The sequence below is a fragment of the Panulirus ornatus genome, chromosome 11 (genome assembly GCF_036320965.1).
Source record: "Panulirus ornatus isolate Po-2019 chromosome 11, ASM3632096v1, whole genome shotgun sequence".
NCBI classification, from domain to species: Eukaryota; Metazoa; Arthropoda; class Malacostraca; order Decapoda; family Palinuridae; genus Panulirus; species Panulirus ornatus.
In genome coordinates this window covers 43,265,053-43,279,375 of record NC_092234.1, presented here as the reverse complement: position 1 = coordinate 43,279,375, position 14,323 = coordinate 43,265,053, and positions in this window count along the sequence as shown.

The window sequence follows — 14,323 nt, the reverse complement described above, 5'->3', positions numbered from 1 at the left end:
GTAATTATAATTATGTAATTAAGCGCTTGATTTTACGAAATGCAGTCTTTTGACTCCATATCCTTAATCACCATATAGAATAACAGATATTCCCAGAGTTTCATTAAAATCTGAAGAAGATGAAAATCTGAGCAAAATACTATCCTAGGATTTTTCTTGATTTTTTTGAAAAAATAGATTTTCCTGAAAATGGCAGCATAGATGCTTTTACGTCTGTTGAATAAGAATATGTGGTCAAAACCTTAAAATTCTTGTAATTAATCGAGTAATTAGCATATTAATTATGTAATTATTAATATTAAGTATGTTATTAAATGCTTAATTTTACGAAATGCAATCTTTTAACTCGATACACTTAATTATCATAGAGAATACCACATATAACCACATTTTCATTAAAATCTCAACAAGTTGAGAATTTGAGCAAAATATTATCCAAGGCCTTGGATTTTTCTTGATTTTTTCAAAAAAATAGGTTTTCCTGAAAAATTCAGCATAGATGTTTGTCCGTCTGTTCAATAGGAATCTTTGGTCAAAACATTAAAATTCAAGTAATTAATCGAGTAATTAGTATATTAATATAATTATAATCAATATTAAGTATGTAATTAAGCACAATCTTACGAAATGCAATCTTTTGACTCGATACACGAAATCACCATAGAGAATACCACATATACCCAGATTTTCATTAAAATCTCAACAAGTTGAAAATTTGAGCAAAATATTATCCTAGGCTATATAGCCTGGGATTTTTCTTGATTTTTTTGAAAAATAGATTTTCCTTAAAATATCAGCATAGATGCTTGTACGTCTGTTGAATAAGAATCTTTCGTCAAAACCTTAAAATTCTTGCAATTAGTCGAGTAATTAGCATATCAATGTAATTATAATTAAGTATCTAATTAAGCGCTTGATTTTACGAAATGCAGTCTTTTGACTCCATATCTTTGATCACCATATAGAATACCAGATATTCCCAGAGTTTCATTAAAATGTGAAAAAGTTGAAAATCTGAGCTAAATATTATCCTTGGATTTTTCTTGATTTTTTTGAAAAAATAGATTTTCCTGAAAACTACAGCATAGATGCTTTTACGTCTGTTGAATAAGAATCTATGGTAAAAACCAAAGAATTCGTGTAATTAGCCGAATAACTAGCATATTAATATAATTGTAATTAATATTAAGTATGTAATTAAGAGCTTATTTTATAAAAAGCAGTCTTTTGACTCCATATCCTTAATCATCATATAGAATACTAGATATTCCCAGAGTTTCATTAAAATATGAAGAAGTTGAAAATCTGAGCTAAATATTATCCAAGGCATTATCCTGGGATTTTTCTTGATTTTTTTGAAAAAATAGATTTTCCTGAAAATATCAGCATAGATGCTTGTACGTCTGTTGAATAAGAATCTTTGGTAAAAACCTTAAAATTCTTGTAATTAGTCGAGTAATTAGCATATTAATGTAATTATAATTATGTATGTAATTAAGCGCTTGATTTTACGAAATGCAGTCTTTTGACTCCATATCCTTGATCACCATATAGAATACCAGATATTCCCAGTTTCATTAAAATCTGAAGAAGATGAAAATCTGAGCAAAATATTATCCTAGCCATGGATTTTTCTTGATTTTTTTGAAAAAATAGATTTTCCTGAAAATATCGGCATAGATGCTTTTACGTCTGTTGAATAAGAATCTGTGGTCAAAACCTTAAAATTCTTGTAATCAATCGAGTAATTAGCATATTAATTATGTAATTATAATTAATATTCAGTATGTAATTAAGTGCTTAATTTTACGAAATGCAATCTTTTAACTCGATACACTTAATTATCATAGAGAATACCACATATAACCACATTTTCATTAAAATCTCAACAAGTTGAGATTTGAGCAAAATATTATCCAAGGCCTTGGATTTTTCTTGATTTTTTTTCAAAAAAATAGATTTTCCTGAAAAATTCAGCATAGATGCTTGTCCGTCTGTTCAATAGGAATCTTTGGTCAAAACATTAAAATTCGTTTAATTAATCGAGTAATTAGTATATTAATATAATCATAATTAATATTAAGCATGTAATTAAGCACTTAATCTTACGAAATGCAATCTTTTGACTCGATACACGAAATCACCATAGAGAATACAGCATATACCCAGATTTTCATTAAAATCTCAAAAAGTTGAAAATTTGAGCAAAATATTATCCTAGGCTATAGCCTGGGATTTTTCTTGATTTTTTTGAAAAAATAGATTTTCCTGAAAATTACAGCATAGATGCTTTTACGTCTGTTGAATAAGAATCTGTGGTCAAAACCTTAAAATTCGTGTAATTAGTCGAATAACTAGCATATTAATATAATTGTAATTAATATCAAGTATGTAATTAAGCGCTTAATTTTACGAAATGCAGTCATTTGACTCCATATCCTTAATCGTCATATAGAATGCCAGATATTCCCAGAGTTTCATTAAAATCTGAAGAAGTTGAAAATCTGAGCTAAATATTATTTTCTTGATTTTTTGAAAAAATAGATTTTCCTGAAAATATCAGCATAGATGCTTGTACGTCTGTTGAATAAGAATCTTTGGTCAAAACCTTAAAATTCGTGCAATTAGTCGAGTAATTAGCATATCAATGTAATTATAATATGAAGTATGTAATTAAGCGCTTAATTTTACGAAATGCAATCTTTTGACTCGATACACTTAATCACCATAGAGAATACCACATATTCCCAGATTTTCATTAAAATCTGAAGGTTTTTTTTTTTTTTTGAAAAAATAGATTTTTCAGAAAATTTTAGCATAGATGCTTTTTCGTCTGCTGAATAAGAATCTGTGGTCAAAACCTTAAAATTCGTGTAATTAGTCGAGTAATTAGCATACCTGTGTCTCCCTTAACCACCCTCAAGCACTCCCTAACTTGTGTCTCCCTTAACCACCCTCAAGCACTCCCTAACTTGTGTCTCCCTTAACCACCCTCAAGCACTCGCTAATTTGTGTCTCCCTTAACCACCCTCAAGCACTCGCTAATTTGTGTCTCCCTTAACCACCCTCAAGCACTCCTTATTTGTGTCTCCCTTAACCACCCTCAAGTACTCCTTAATTTGTGTCTCCCTTAACCACCCTCAAGTACTCCTTAATTTGTGTCCCCCTTAACCACCCTTAAGCACTCCCTAATTTGTGTCTCCCTTAACCACCCTCAAGCACTCCCTAACTTGTGTCTCCCTTAACCACCCTCAAGCACTCCTCAATTTGTGTCTCCCTTAACCACCCTCAAGCACTCCCTAACTTGTGTCCCCCTTAACCACCCTCAAGCACTCCTTAATTTGTGTCTCCCTTAACCACCCTCAAGCACTCGCTAATTTGTGTCTCCCTTAACCACCCTCAACTACTCCCTAATCTTTTGTACACGCTCCTGCCACAGATGCATACCGTAAAAACTCTGTAATTATCAGCTTTCACATCCCCTAGTTCCTCATTTATCGTTTCTTTCCCCCTTATTTTCCCTTACACTGATGAAAGATTCTTTCCCTATATCGTTATCTTCTACTTATTTTTTTCCCTATTACTTGATTTTTTTCTACAAATGTCTAGCAAATAATTTCTAAAACAGGATTATACCTCCACTGTGAATTTTCTCCCATCAGTTATTTTCCTTATTCACTTATCCCTATTTTCTCCAATATTACCTTTTTTTCCCCTATGAACAGCATCGATCATGTATTTTCTCCCACATTGAGACTTTTTTCCCATCACAGTTAACCCATTCCATATTTTTCCCAAGTCCTGCTCCTGTTAATGGGCTTTCTCCTTCCCCCTCTCTTCACCCATACTCCCTAACTCTTATCTCCCCATCACTTCCCACCTATATTGTCCCACTACACCCAACCTTCTCCCCTGGGAAGTTAATTCAGGAAGACGGGCCAAGGAGACAGGCCGTGGACAGGTCGAAAGAGGTCGACGAGGTGCTCCTCCCGCCCTCCTCCATTTCAGAGAGAGAGAGAGAGAGAGAGAGATAGAGAGAGAGAGAGAGAGAGAGAGAGAGAGAGAGAGAGAGAGAGAGAGAGAGAGAGAGAGAGAGAGAGAGAGAGAGAGAGTTTTTAAAACGAACTCATGTACAAACAGGAACAGACGCGTAGGTGGGCCAGAGAGCGATATCAATTTCCACCATTCACACGAGATTAATAACATGTAAAGAACCTTAGTCCCTCACTCAGCACATTATATCATATCGAAGTTTATAAAAGACGTTAGTCTGTAACGTCCACTATGTTTCGAAAAAAAAATTACGAACAAAATATCAATAAAGGAAGTTTGAGGAAGCAAGAGTGTATAATAAGGTGTGTAAGAGAGAGAGAGAGAGAGAGAGAGAGAGAGAGAGAGAGAGAGAGAGAGAGAGAGAGAGAGAGAGAGAGAGAGAGAGGAGGAGGAGGAGGAGGAGGAGGAGGAGGTGTTTACAAATCGTGAGTGAGGAGGTGGAGGCGCGGCTCTCCAGCGACCGTTTCCGGGGACGAATTTTTTCCCCAAAACACGGAAACACGTTACAGTTTTACTTTCAAATAATACATCACCAACATGGAACACCCCCACCCACCCATCATCACAGGCACCTCCAGAGGAAGGGAGGGAATAACGTGGGAGAGGAGAGATAGGTATATGAGATGAGGGAGGCGTTCGTAGCCTAGCATTGTAACCCTACATTAAAGAGGAGCGACCAACGGGCCACGCTCAAGATTTGCAATCCCTCCCTCGCTCCCCGCCCAGACCGCCCGGGTGGGTCCACACGCAAAGCGGGATGATATCTTCTTTTTCTCTTCCCACTATCGCATCACAAGCAACTGTTCTACAACCTAGGTTTATCACACTTATAACTAGGTATGAATAAGCTACGTGCTAATACAGTATACTGTATCGACATATTAATGAACATAATATATTTCATTTCTAGATTCTAAGGTACATTTTGATACGGCATTTCTCTTATTTCTATATAGCAAGCTGCATTCTAATACGTATTTCTTATCTCTAGATTTCATTGTAGATGATGACACAGTATGTCTTTTATTTCTAGATATCAATACATGTAAATAAATCATACTTCTTTTATTTAGGCGCTTACCTTCACGGCAATACATTTAATCTTTTTTTTTTTTTTATCTCTACACAGTTACATGCTAATACATCATGTTTATAATTTCTAGATCGTAATTAGCTTGCACTGCATCTATCTAAGAACAGTCGGTGGGCTAGGCCACAGCTGATGCAACCCAATAAATCTATCGACAACGTTTAAGCTCATTTAGATATTTTTCTAGACCTAACGCTCCCATCTAACGCAAAACATTTATACAAACGCAGTTGTTATAGAGCCAAAAAAAAAATCGGATTATAAAATGAACATCTAAGCCAAATTCGGAGAAACACGCACATATAGTAACAAACACAAGCATTCTTCTCTACATACACGTATGCGCACGCACTCACACACACACACACACACACACACTGGGTAACGTCTCTCTCTCTCTCTCTCTCTCTCTCTCTCTCTCTCTCTCTCTCTCTCTCTCTCTCTCTCTCTCTCTCTCTCTCCTCGTTCACCTAAACATGTCTTCTTTAAAATTAAATAAATTCAGACGCACATTCAGTGTATATTGGACTTTTCTTCTGTTGGTATGCAGAGCCGCGGGGGGCCGCGGGAAAGTGGCCGGGGACAGAGGGACAGTCTTGTAAAAAAAAAAGAAATTCTAAACCGTAACTATGAGGACATATATATATATATATATATATATATATATATATATATATATATATATATATATATATATATAGATAGATAGATAGATAGATAGATAGATAGATAGATAGATAGATAGATAGATAGATAGATAGATAGATAGATACAACGGTATAGATATTAAGAAAGTTATTTTTTCCTAATACCTATTGTCTAGACATCCACGGGCAAAGTATTTCGGTGATGGTATGGGTGAAGTGTACATATCTAAGGGTAGGTGGAGACCAGCATAGAGTGGGTACAGTACATGGACACAGGAGGGTGTCAGGTGGGCCCGAGTGGGGACCCAGGAAGGGCCCAGGGAACCACAGGGTCCGGGGGAGTGGGGGGATGATCACAGAACTGACTGTGGTGGTATGAACACACGACACGCCCCCAGGCACCTGACACAGCTCTCATTCCTCTGCATGTTGAGTCCGTTTCATCTTTGCCCTTTAAGCATGATGGAACGACCCTTGAGCACGGCGGCACGACCTTGAGCGCGACGTGAACGAGCCTTGTGCACAGCGGTACGACCTTGAGCACGTCGAAGCGACCCTTAAGCATGACGGGACGACCCTTGAGCACGTCGGTACGACCTTTGAGCATGACGGTACGACCCTTCAGCACGTCGGCACGACCCTTCAGCACTGCTGTCCATCCCTTGAACACGGCGATGCGACCCTTGGAGTTCGCAGGTATGGCCCTTAAATACGATGGCATGGCCTCTGACTTGACCCTAAGAGGTCAGGTCAGGCATCGCGTCATCACACCCAAAGGTGGTAACATCGACCTCAAAAGTCATGGAGTCGTGGTCAAGGGTCGTACCGTCGTGCTCCAAGGTCGCACCGTCGTGCTCCAGGGTCGTACCGTCGTGCTCCAAGGCCGTACCGTCGTGCTCCAAGGTCGTACCATCGTGCTCCAAGGTCGTACCGTCGTGCTCAGCGGGTAAACACCCACGAACTGTATGACGAGAAGTGCCAACACTAATGACACCAGAGAGAGAGAGAGAACAAGTGAATATGACATCCACCAACGCCCACCAATGCTTAAAGGACACTGGGAAGCCACGTCCAAAACCTCTCTGTACGTGATTTTCTACCGTCCGTGACCCAACCCCAGCAGTGCTAAGGAATCGTCTCGAGCACGTACGTGAAACGAAATAAATAAAGTCACAAATACTTTTTTTTTCCTAAGAATACCCCAAACTTCTCACTGGGGTACGATAACGTACAGAAACTGCTGAACGAGGGGGGGAGGGGGTAGAGTACGTTCGGGAAGGAGTTGAGAAAAAAAATGGTTACGGAAATTATAGAAAATTAAATGGAAAGTATAGAAGATTAGATGGAAAGTATAGAAAATTAAATGGAAAGTATAGAAAATTAAATGGAAATTATAGAAAATTAGATGGAAAGTATAGAAAATTAAATGGAAAGTATAGAAAATTAAATGGAAAGTATAGAAAATTAAATGGAAAGTATAGAAAATAAAAGTACGGAAGAGGAAATGTTAGAAAATGATAAGGAGTTCAAGGAAATGTGGCGTGTCCACTAGTACTGAGGGAGACAGTGGGACTCGAGTGGAATTGTTAATCTTAGGGTAAAAGCCACAATTTAAATCAATGCACGACATCCCCCCCCCCACCCCATCCCACACACACACACACACACACACACACACACACACACACACACACACACACACACACACACACTTGTGCGAGCTCGCTAGACGAAATGTTACACGTTATATTCTTTATTTCCTCTGTAACTGAACATCAGAGGTGATTACCTTACCTCTCACACACTCTCTCCCTCCACACAACACACTCTAATGATATAACGCGATAAGATGTATCAGTCCACACCCTACTCTCCATTTGGCGTCATTCAGTGTGGGTTTCTCTTCAGATATATGCAAACCTAAGTTAAATGACTACTCATCTTCCACTGACATCAACTTGTCAGTTTCAACCACTTCTAATGTGTCCGTCCTTCCCAAAGTGTATATCACTTATTGTAATGTTCGGATGGCTAACCCTAAAATTCAAGCTATGTTTTCTCTAGCCATTTATTACTGGTGCGAAATGTCGTAATAATAAGCCCATGGTTTAACAGAAAGGTCAGTTTACGTGTATTTCTGCTGCTACATGATTAAAATTCCAACTCATGTCTATGTCACTTAATTCTACCATTCATCATTGTTCAAGATTCATCAATAAAATTCCACAAAAAATTTAAAATTTTCATTACAAATTGATAACGAAATAATTTTGCCTTAGGTTAACAGCTTGTTTAGCCGTGTGTGCAATCATTCATGGGGTCGTTTAGCGTGTTATGATCTTAAAGTTCATAATACACTTGTAGTTTAGATTTAACCAGGCTGTTACCAAGCCTTGTATAACCTAATGTAGCACAATGATATAATGAATGAAGGCGAGATCCAACACGTCAGGTCGATATCTGTATATCATTCAGCTCTTTATACATCTGTACTTCCCAGGAAGTGGAATAAGAAATGTATAAGTGCATCATACATGATGCCTACAGAGTAGATGTGAGCGAATGGAAGCCAATTCTTAGGCTGTTCCTGGCTGGCGCTCTCTCTCTCTCTACATATATAAACCCTAAGGATAGAGGAGAAAGAATACTTCCCACGTATTCCCTGCGCGTCGCAGAAGGCGACTAAAAGGGGAGGGAGCGGGGGGCTGGATATCCAGCCTCCCGCTCCCTCCTCTTTTAGTCGCCTTCTACGACACGCAGGGAATACGTGGGAAGTATTCTTCATCCCCTATCCCCAGGGATAGGGGATGAAGAATATATATATATATATATATATATATATATATATATATATATATATATATATATATATATATATATATATATATACATATATTCAAACTATTCGCCATTTCCCACGTTAGCGAGGTAGCGTTAAGAACAAAGGGCTGGGCCTTTGAGGGAATATCCTCACCTGGCCCCCTTCTCTGTTCCTTCTTTTGGAAAAATAAAAAAAAAAAAACGAGAGGGGAGTATTTCCAGCCCCCCGCTCCCTCCCCTTTTAGTCGCCTTCTACGACACGCAGGGAATACGTGGAAAGTATTCTTTCTCCCCTATCCCCAGGGATAAAATATATATATATATATATATATATATATATATATATATATATTATTCATTTTATTTATTTATTTTGCTTTGTCGCTGTCTCCCGCGTTTGCGAGGTAGCGCAAGGAAACAGACGAAAGAAATGGCCCAACCCACCCCCATACACATGTATATACATACACGTCCACACACGCAAATATACATACCTATACATCTCAATGTACACATATATATACACACACAGACACATACATATATACCCATGCACACAATTCACACTGTCTGCCTTTATTCATTCCCATCGCCACCCCGCCACACATGGAATATATATATATATATATATATATATATATATATATATATATATATATATATATATATATATATATCAAACATTCCATCACTCGGCAGCGTGCCTATATAGACCCTGTGCCTTAAGATTTCCCACCTTAACCTTACCAGCCTTCACCAAACTTACACCCCAGCCAGTCATAATACCATGCCCTTGAGGCGATCAAACACCACAAAAGACAGAACAGGTGTTAACGGGAGGCTTGCCACAACAGACGAGACCAGCCCGCCCGCCCACCAGGGGTTAATCGCCCGTGAGGTACAAAGCCAAATATCAAACCCTTCAAAATTACCACGGACGTAAGGTACAACTTGTCCCAAACACGCCGGCGACTTCCGGCAAATGCCTTTCGCAAAACTCAACGTCCCTGCACCTCTTCACACTCCCCCAACGTACAGTCAAATATTCCCATCACTCCCCCATAAAATACACGACCCGATGATACCTTTTACTACAGACGATACCGCTCAATTAGCACACCAGAATGCACGGATGCAGACGACACATTCCGAGGTCCCAGTTGCAAGGATGCGAACGAATGCCGGGGCTCTCCCGTAGGCCTACACGCAGAGCCGCGTAGGGTGGTGTAGCGAGATGGCGGGGGGGAGGGTAGGAGGAGAGGCAGTCCCCCTGGGGGAGGGGGGGCAGACAAAGGGCTCCCCAGGTCGCAGGCGATATCCTCTTTAGTTTCACCTTGCGTGACGTACGTACACTTAGGATCTGGCGTGTCGCTGCACACGACGGCACGCGCTCAAGCAACGCATCCGGCATTGAGCCCAGACCCATAAATGCCCTTGTCACGGTCTCCGACAACGGAACACATGAATCTAAGCAGGTCGAGAGAGAGAGAGAGAGAGAGAGAGAGAGAGAGAGAGAGAGAGAGAGAGAGAGAGCGGAGTGGGTGAGTGAGTGGGTGTCTGCCACTAGTGTGTATGCATTAATTAGAGCAACGCGTGTGGGTACCACTGTGCCAACCTTGGAAGCCTTACTCCCCAACCAACCACACTCATCCCAGACCCCTGACGACGGTTGGTGAACTTCGTCTCCATAACATTTACGTGATTATCACAAGGACAACCTTGTCATCAGTCCAAACAAATAGAACCAACAGTTTCCGTCACCAAATTCTAAATGTTTACCTGATTAACAGGGTAAAGGCTTAAAGACTTTATGCCACACCTTGGAAGACGGAGGAGTGAGGGGTGACCTGATCAAAACCTGTAAGTTTTTGAAACATTGATGAGGTAAACAGAGAACAGTTCTTCGAAAGATGAAGGGGTAGAACAACCAGAGGGGGACATAATATGAAGTTCAGCCTAGCCTACGCGAAGGCTGGTTGGCTGCAAGCCTAACCTATATAGTGTATGGCAGCCGCTACCTTAGTTACGGGGAATCGGCGATTACCTTAGCATACGGGATGTGGTTGAAAGCTAGTCTAGACTACAGGAGAGGCATTACCGCTAGCCTAGCTTACGATGGAAAAGCCACACATTTCACTTCGTTTATCAACACATATTAATTGCCGGGGTCAGCGTTTCTCATCTTTCATCTTATCATAATTTCTAATGGTCCAGTATTCTTAAATCTATAATACCGGATAGCAACCAAAACTTCTTAATTATGACAACAGCAACATATCTGATCATGTCCATATGAAGCATGGCTAACACACATTCTCTTTATCATACCACCATGTCCAGAGTATAGATAACACCATGAAAGTTACAACGCCTCTTAACTCGCAACCAAATTAATCCAACGCCTTTATTATATACGCTTCAATCTGAGTTCCTAGTAACTAAATAACTCGAGTAATTATCATACAAGTTTCTGCAATCTGGTCTTGCGGCAGGAAACTAGTTAGTCAATTTTTACTAACAGGAGAGAGAGAGAGAGAGAGAGAGAGAGAGATTCTTACCCCGGTTTTTCCTGACGATTTGTTTACAGTGGGGTCTATGGGAGCGGGGGAGGGGATGGGCGCCCCCGGATAACACAAGTCGTATAACATGTTCACTATTCCCAAGCCTCTCTTCACGGAAGCTCCGGTTTCTTTATCGCCTCTTTTATGTCCAGGACATGCGCGTGAACCAGAGGGAAATCTGTGGTCTCCATAAGTCTGTGTGAAGAGTGTGTTTTTTTTAAAGACGATGCACTTTGTTTTTACAGCGATGAACATGGGAATGCACGGATATGTTAATCTAATTCGTACGATAGATATTCATTTCCGATACTTAACGTCTACCATTCTTTCGTTTACGCTTCTCCCGAGTACACAACGACATATTAAAGAAAAAAAAAGAGAAACAAAGGAGAAAAAGATGACATTCAAAATCCATACACTCAAGAGCCAGGAAGTACATGACACTTAAACTAAAATCAACTACTGAGTCTACGAAAATTGTTAAATCTCAAATACCTTCAATACACCTACCTTCATTAAACCCAACAGCATTCTTGCAACTTATAAAACTGATTTACACTAACCTTGCCGGCGTCCGCCTGGGTCACCTTGGTGGACTGTATAACTTAAGTTAGCTCCAACTTGGCTGATGTGGCTTGACTTCATTTACTAAAACAGGAACTTCCTTGACCTTTTCGGTAAAGCACCAGTTTAGGGGCATCACAATAATACATACTATGGATTACTGGGATAACTTGTATCAAAGGAGACCAGAGCGAGTAGAATGCTTTTAGCTTTATATATATATATATATATATATATATATATATATATATATATATATATATTAATGACAGTAAGGTAGTCAAGGTGATGCAATGATTGAAGAAAGTCGACCAAAGTACATGTAAGTCTGTTAGATATCAATAGATCCGGTTATACCACACCTAACTTTAACTAAATGTTCGAATTACCTTAATTTTCGATTTAATAATAAAAAAAAAAGTGTTCTAACAATATACTTCATCTTTCTTCCACTTTTACTCATTGCATGGACTGGGAGCAAGACACAGCAAAACCTCACAACAACTTAATTCAGACACAATATTAATCACTGACGTAGTTTGTAATAACTATGGGAATAAGGTAATCACATACTGCTAAGGGGAAGTTAAGTGAGGTTTTAGCAAGTTCTGATAATTTCTGGAAGTTTTACAATAACCAACATTCTCCTCGATCGAAAATATTAGTTATCATTTATCATCGTAATATATATATATATATATATATATATATATATATATATATATATATATATATATATATATATATATATATATAATCACAAATCACGCTTCCTCAGCCTAAATTACATTTACTCAGCATAAGTACGTCTCTTCCATATCCACAAGTAATTTATGTGGTGCCCTTAAACTGAAACTTTTTATATCTTTTCTTGACGCTTGGACATTGTAATTTCATATGTTCACGTAATCAATGTTGCTTGTGCCTGAACAGCCTACCGAGTCATTACACATTAACTGTATGATACACGGAAGTCTTGTCTATAATATGTACGACTCACATTGATTAAATCTAAGGTTACACAGAACTTGTGATGGGGTAAGCACAAGATTGTGTCACTAGGCCACCAGGAACTAAGACGGCTTTCCACTTTGACAACAGAAGCCTCAACCTTAAAAACATTTTGCTTTTCGTTTCATTTAGACGTTTAACTGCGTAACCAAGCATTTTAGTAATCACTTCACACTTATTTACTAAAATACCATTCTTCATGCACTTAAAAGAACTCACATGTCTCTAGTAACTAACACTAGGCGATGACACCTTGCACGTGATCAAGACGAACTAAAAAAGCGAAATGCTTCGTGTTATATTCATGTTGGCAACGGTGTTATCACAGACGTGCATGGAGAAAACAAGAGTGGAAAAAAAATTATACTTATTGCACTTTTTTTTTTTAGCAATTATGCAAGACGAAATACACACAAAAAAGTAGTAGTATTCTGATGTATCAATTTACATTTACATGTTTAACACAGCCGGAATACGTGACGAACGTTCAAGTGAGATCAGATGTTTTTTCAACAATCAGGAAAACTTCTGGAATCAGAAAATATACCATTCTTATAAGACTACAATCAAGATAACTTCTGATATCAGAAATGGTCCACTGCTTAGAAGACTGCAATCAGTAGATAACTACTGGAATCTGGAAACAATACACTGCTTAAGACTACAATCAGGAATAAAAGGTATTTATGGCGATATATAGTTGTTCAAGCGTATCTTCTAGACTTGTAGGAATATTGAAACTTTCATATACGTTTCAGAATCAAAGGGTCTGTAACAACTGAGGGAAAATACCACGGGTGGATGATTAAAATGCATCCACTCACGTGAGGGGAACCAAGGCTATAGCAGCGCCAGTGAGTAGTTATGCGGATTGGTTTGGAATCAAGTAGAGGGTACCTAAGTTTCGCTCTTCCAGAATGATCTTTACTGTATTATCCATCCAATATAAAGCAAAGTTTAACCAATAAACTTTCCGTCTTTGGTAGAACTTGTTTACCATTATTATGCTCTCCAAAAATTCGTGAACACTTTCCCTTATCTTCTTTGGTTAATAATCATCTCTCTATTTCAATTAAGGCCCGGCCTTCATGTGGACTTTGGTTCGTGACTGGATCCTTCAACATACAAAAAAAAAAGACAGCAATACTGTGCATTAACAAGTAACACAAAGCCTGGAACTGCATAAACATTTTATTGAATACATCACAATCCCATGTGGTAACATCTAGGGGAAAATGAGTGAAATTGTGAATTATTTGAAATAGACATACCAGAGCAAGGATGTGTGATGATCTCTTGTTTTGCTCTGAGGTCGACGATGGAGTCAGTTAGCGAGATCGTTAACGCCTAGTTAAACACCATCACATCTGCTGCTGTTCATATGTTATGGGCACAACACGTTGGAAAAATGTTATAGGTCTCTCTCTCTCTCTCTCTCTCTCTCTCTCTCTCTCTCTCAACGTAAGGGCCAGTTTAACATGACAACGATCGTCTTTGTTCCACAGTCAGGTGTTTTATCTATACTCCATTGTGAAATCTGTACACCGACGATCTTGTTATCAAATCCTCATTGCATG